Source organism: Dermacentor silvarum, chromosome 1, assembly GCF_013339745.2.
Source record: "Dermacentor silvarum isolate Dsil-2018 chromosome 1, BIME_Dsil_1.4, whole genome shotgun sequence".
Taxonomy (NCBI): Eukaryota; Metazoa; Arthropoda; class Arachnida; order Ixodida; family Ixodidae; genus Dermacentor; species Dermacentor silvarum.
The window spans coordinates 227613148-227620082 of NC_051154.1; positions in this window are offsets into that span (position 1 = coordinate 227613148).

The window sequence follows — 6935 nt, forward strand, 5'->3', positions numbered from 1 at the left end:
CGGCAGCTAACGTTCGACATCAATACTATAGCGTGAGGTGTTTCCTGTTGCCAGTTTTTGCCGAGTGTCCCCTCTTGTTGAATTTCTTTCTCTATGCCGGCACCAGCGATTACTCTGGAACATTCGATGACTCATTCGTAGAGAAAGAGTCAAGTATAAAAGCCGACACGCTCGATCCGCTGATCAGATTTTCAACTGTGTTCACCGCTATGTTGTGCTTTGAGTGTAACCGGTTTTTCTGGGCACAAGTTCGCCCACTGAAGAGTTTTGCCATTCACAGTTTTGCTGCTGTGTTCTCGACCGTCACTACCACGTGACAATACAGTTATTGCAATACTGCTCACGCACTCCGCTGTGCTCATTAGAATGCGTTTTGTACAGGAAAACTTATAATTAAACAGGCAATAAAGAAATGAATGATGGGCATGGATCGCTCCAATAGCGATGTTTGATCCAATTTCCAAGCAGCAGATTAATAATACGGTTTTTTTAGAATGAGGTTATTGGCGCGCTTCACCAATCATCTTACAATCATTTTGCGCGTCATAAAGAAAAAAAAACTCTTCGACTATGCCAGGTGCTCGCCCGGCGCAGATTAATTGTAGGCGGGACAGTAATGTAGTTGAGTTGCGATGAGACATCAATTTCTACGTCCCTTTCGTGCAAGCTCTCGGTTCCCGCAGACGCACCGGCAAGCAGTCGCCTGCGACGCTTTCAAGTATGGGCGACTACATCGCGGCCACTACTACTGCACACAAAACAAGCCCCCTCCACGACCACCCGCCGCATCCATAAACTTCACTCATTGTCCTTTTGTGATCTTGCAGATCGGTCGCAACGTTCCCAGCTCACAACTACTTCGCAGTCGCTGCAATCTCATCTCACGCAGCCTTCGTGGTTTCTCTAGTGATTTGCATTGCTCCGAACAAAATACTTGATAAACGCTCAAAACAATTACAAAAAAAAGACAAATTCTACGTAAGCAATTTGTTTACTACGTGTGTCTTTTATATTCCCTCTTCATGGTAACAATCAAAGCTTAACGTTTTTATTACGAAAAATTACAATTGCTAGTGAGTACTGCGGGAACGTGGCACAGCTCGTCATAGCGGGCACAGCTCTTCCACACCGCTCTCTTCCCGTCTCTTAACGTTGGGCTTAACATTTTTCGCTCCATTGCTCTTTGTGCGGTCCTCAACTTGTTCTCGAGCTTCTTTGTTAACCTCCAAGTTTCTGCCCCATATGTTAGCACCGGTAGAATGCAATGATTGTACACATTCCTTTTCAACGACAGTGGTAAGCTCCTAGTCAGGATTTGGCAATGCCTGCCGTATGCACTCAAACCCAATTTTATTCTTATGTAAACAAAATGCGTCAGAAAAATCATAAATTACGATGTAACCACAACCCACAGACGTGTCAGCGTCAGATTGTAATTGGAATATACGAGAAAACATAATTCTCCTACGCGGAAACTCAAACACAAGCCCCTTTGCCAGCATTTATACCACTTATACAGCAGCGCGCCGCGGTTTGCTTCTTGCAAAAATATTATCCAAATGGCGCGCGCCTCCTCAGCAGCCGCATGCGGAGGCGAAGTTGGAGAAAAGAGAAAGCTGCAGTTACCGGAAAGCCAGTTACATGCCAGTTGATGCTCCTTGCCCGTACTGGCCAACACTTGCCCAAAAATTAACAAGCGCCATACTTGTTAATTTAATTAGTAAGCGAATATCTACAAGTTAATACGGCCGATAAAACTACTATCCTTACTTCGCATAGCTGTCTACTAATTTGCTATGGCAATCGATGCTTCGCCTTTCGGGCGAATCAGCGACTTTTTTTTTTTTTTCAACAGTCCTTTGACTTAATTCAGACAAGAGCCCCTTGACAGCAGCAAGTTATTAGGTCCAGAAGTTGTAATCCTTTCTGAAAAGTGACCGCACTGTGACGGCAAGTTTAAAACGGCTGCAGAATGAGCTAGGAGGAATTAAGGAACAAATCCATGCTATACAGTAGACTTCAGTTAATTCGACATCATTTAATTTGATTACGACCGAAGGCCCCAGCCGGCACGCATGCATTACTATGGGCCGAAACTTTCGTTACTTTGATCCTAAAATTGGCCTGCTCCCAATAATTCGAACTTGACAAGTCAGCATGCACGTGCCCGATCCCTAGGATGACCCGAATAGCGATCGTTTTAGCGTCGGTGTCTGTCTCGGCGGAGATGACAGTGAATGCGTTGAGCACACGCTATCTACCGTCAAAAACGTCCATTATTGGCCTGGCCCAAGATTTTTCAAGCAATAATAGTAGTTCACAATGTCTGCGTGATTACGATGTTAACATGGTTTTAACACGCGCGCCTTTTCTTGAAAAAAAAAAAAAAATGGACCAGAAATTGCTTGTGCGGCACAATCGGGGAAAAAAAAAAAAAAAAAATTGCCGCCCAAGCACTCCGTACAGATCGAAGCTGAAACGTGCCGTCCCGGTGTTTGTGACTTGTTTAATTCCCGATGGTTCATTAAAGTATTTCTTAATTATTGGTTCCGTTTTTGTGTTTCTTAATGAGGTTATATATGCACACGTTGGGCTGCGATGGAGAATGACGCAGTCCGCCGTTGTCGCTTGCGTTCGATGTCGCGAGTTTGCTCGGCGGCGTGGTTAGCAGCATTCGCCTGCCCCATTGCCGCTTGCGACTCTTCGAAATTAAATCTGTCCGTTACGTAAGACAATGAATGGCTCATAGCCCCGTAACCGCGGCCTCCTCATTACGACAACAGAAGTGAAATTTTACGCTGGAATGATGCGCGGCAAGGGAACCAGCGATGGAAGACGACGATTAGAGTTACTGTACAGGGCCGGTATCTTGTAGCGACGCCTTCCCAATAATAAAGCCTTTTAGCGCTTATCGCGGGTTGTCAGTGGTCGGACCGACGGTCCGCTCGCGTTATCAATGGGATCAGCCGGCCGTGAGCGGTGGATGATAAGACTAGAGTAGAATAATGGCATCTTTGGCTGGCTGTTTCGGAGCGCTCTAGACCGCTCTCGCGAGCGGCTTTGTCTTCGGCTGGTTGAAAGAGGGTGCGCGCCTTGCGTTCGGCTGGTTTTTTTCGATCGCTCTCCTCGATCTTGGAGCGCTCTGAGGCCGCCCTGTCGTCGGAGCAGTCATCGAGATGAGCGTTTCCAGCAACGTCATCACAGCGCAGCGTCGCCATTTTGGCGACGGTCTACCGTAGCCTAGGCAACCTAGGCCACAGCATGCTGGCATTACAGTGGCTAGAATGGGGCGTCTCAACGAACGGTCGTCCCACCGGCGCATCCACCGGTTTAGCTTTGGATAGGCGAAACATCGGACGTTAGCAGTAGTCACGTGGTTTCGCATCTGCCATTTCCTCCTCCGAGAGCGAGTCACACGTTCGGCTTGCTCGCTTGTCCTCTACCTCCGAGTTCGAGGAACGCCGGATCTGCACAACTCTGCTTCGGGGGATGGATGCGACCAGTCGAAGATACAAGTCTTAATGCCTCGCAACAATATCGCGGCCCAAGCTATACTATACTATACAGTGACTAACGACGACGAACCCGAGAGGCGCCAACGAGCCAGCTGCGCAAGACGACGCTCGAGGCAATGCTGATGATGATAGTTTTAAACTGTGTACACAGCCGACGGAGTTTCGTTTCGCCTAGCCACATAAAGCTTCGCTTTAAAACTGCGTTCGCATGCTTTACCACATATCACGGCTGTATTGCGGCGAAGCAAACTCTAGAAAACCGGCCGCAATTGTGCAATACATATTGGACTCTAGACCATTTTTCTTACAAAAAATCAGGTGCGTGTGTGATTCGGGGACGTGTTAAATCCGGCAAATATACTGCCAAATGAATCAGCGGCGTGTTTTGGCATTTCTTCTGCATCTTGTTTAATCTGACCCGCCGGACAATTCGATCAATTTCGTCCATCGTGTCAGGGTCGTATTAACGGAAGTCGAATGCAGTGGGCTTTCATAAAATCTCAATCGGAAGTCTACTTCCTATAAACCACATAGTGTGACAGTAGCAAATTCCAACATGATGCCTTGTCGACAGGAACCAAGGCAGCACAGCTGTGAATTCTATTCTCTGTGCTGCCTTCTACAGCACTTGCACTGTAGAATGAACAACGCACCGCACAACAAAACGTACACATACCAGCACAGCTACTTACCTTGTCCCAGTGAGCAAAGCAGCCAAACTCAAATGGGTTGCCACGACAGTACAAAGAGAGAACACCGATGGAATAATACACAGCACCATCAATGCCGCGCTTAGACCCGTTTGTGCAGTAGTGCACTGTACGTAAAACCTCATTAATTTGGCTCCCGTCAATTCCGCGTCCCCACTCCCTACCTTCAAAAATGTACATAACCCTACGGCAGCAAACCTTCGTTAATTCGGTGCAAAATCGCGCGCGCACCAGTAAATTCGGACTGGAGGCACGCTAAGGATGGCGCTGGTCCATAATTGCATCGATAGCGACCGCGGTTTCGTCTGCAGCGGTTGCGGCAAACAGTAGTTTCGTTTTCACTCGGTACGCGCGTCGGGCGCGTGCGGCGTGCCTTCATAACTGCGTAGTCGCCATCCATAATCGCGTCGATAGCGACCGCGGTTTCGTCCACAGTGGTTGCCGCAGACAGTAGTATCATTTTAAATCACGTCGGTCGCGTGCCTTCAGAACCGCAAGGTCGACGCTTAGGCCTCATTCACACAGCCGTCAAACGCTCCGTCACGTCACCGTGCTAGCGACGGAAACGTAGAGCACCGCTCTGCGTCGCCGGCGATCCGTTTTTGAGGGGCAACGACTCGGAAACCCTCTCCCCTGACGAAAACGGATGCCGTGACGGTGACGTGACGGAGCGTTTGACGGCTGTATGAATGAGGCCTTATGGTCGCGTCGATACCGGCCGCGGTTGCAGCAAACAGTTGTTTCGCTTTGCCTCGGTGCAAAACTGTCGATTATGACGAGCACCGGCTACATCGCAATGGACGGACAAGCTGTTTGCGACCAGCTCAGAGGCGAAAAAAAAAAAAAAAAAAAAAAAACGGAATGTGCGCGCAATACTGAAAAGCGCGTCCGAGATCAAGGCGCGCGCCGCTGCCGCACTGCGAGAGCCAGTCACGGTGTATATTGTCATATCATCTTGCCCAACTCACCATTCCTGTTGCTGGTACAATAGCTACTACATACTTTTCCCTTTTATAGTTAGCGTACCAGCATGGCATGAGCTGCATTTGTACAAGTCTTTAGTACAAGGATACATATCAAACCTGGCTTAAATTAAGGGTAACTGACAATTTATTGAGGCTAGCCAATAAGTTTGTATTATATGTCCTCCTAGCCAATTTGGTTACGGAACCAAATGGTAGGACAAAGTTGTGGAATTATTTTAGAGAGAATTTTAGACATACTATGTGCAATCTTGGTCTATACAGGGCGTTTCATTCTAACTGCACCAAATTTTTAAAGATTGCCTGTGGCAGATATCACAATTATAATCCTTGATCTAAACTACTCGATGAAGCGGCCATTACTTCCACGAGAAATCAAAACGCCTAATTGAATAATTAACATAATTACGCTAATGAACTTTTAAATTATTTTATGGCACATCTTTCAATCTACGAATAGCCGCTGAGTTCGCCAAGCGTATCCACTTGGAACTAATTCTCAGGACTAGAATAGTTTCGAGATATGAATTTTCAAAGTGTCCGACGAAATGCATGGGCGTTCCAGTTAACTTTTTGAGGGAAACGCTGTTTTATGCATTGAAGCACAAAGTTAACTGTAACGCCCATGCATTTCGCCGGACACCTTGAAAATTAATATCTCGAAACTGGTTCAGTCCTGCGAATTCGTTGTAAGTGGATACGCCTTGCGAACTAAGCGGCTATAATTCGTAGATTGAAAATGTGCCGTAAGATAATTAGTTAAAAAGTTAATTACCGTAATTATGTTAATTATTCAATTAGGCGTTTTGATTTCTCGGGGAAGTAATGGCCGCCTCATCGAGTAGTTTAGATCAACGATTATAATTGTGCTATCTGCAGCAGGCAATTTTTACAAATTTGGTGCAGCTAAAATGAAACACCCTGTATGTCCTCAGATATCTTCCAGAGGTCAAAATGAACTTGCCAGTCATGAATTTGGCAAGGGAGTAGCAGCAATGCAGTTAACACCTTGTCGAGCTGTCTTTACAGTGTATGAAACTTAAGCCACTGGGCTCATTACTATTTCTCTCTTGCGTTCGCCTTATCTGCTGGCAAGAATTTGGCAGTAATCTCTATAAAGCAATGTTTTACCTTTTCTTTTCAAATAAAATAAGCATTTAATATTACTGGTAACAGAACATCTCTCAATAAGTTGCCATTACCTTTCGATTTCCAAGCAAATGCCTAATGTCGTTACTGACATTCCAAGCAGCAGCCTTTACAAGTTGCCCGGTGCACTTTCAACCAGCTTTTTGTTCAAAATTACTTTCACATTTTATAGAAACTGAACTATATAATACCTTACGCATGACATGAGGACGAAGTGAAATAGAAACCACCTTCTTGACTAAAACACCATTTGAATCAACTGAAGTCTGGCATCACAAACCATCACAGTAGACTGAGGGATGCTGCAATGGAATACACTGAATTAAATACAACTATTTGTGGTTGAAAGTGCACCAAGTACACACATTATCCTGTACCATGCCAATCGGAACGCAGCTGCCATGACTGCACATTTAATTTCCATATAAAATTTTAGGGATGAATCAATGCCATAATAAGGAGGGAAAGAAAGAACTGGCAGCCATCATTGATTACAACTCTCACTGCTTTTAAACAATGGCCATTAATAATTCAAATTGTTACCAGGAGTTGCACATTAAATGAATGTTGTATGTGGA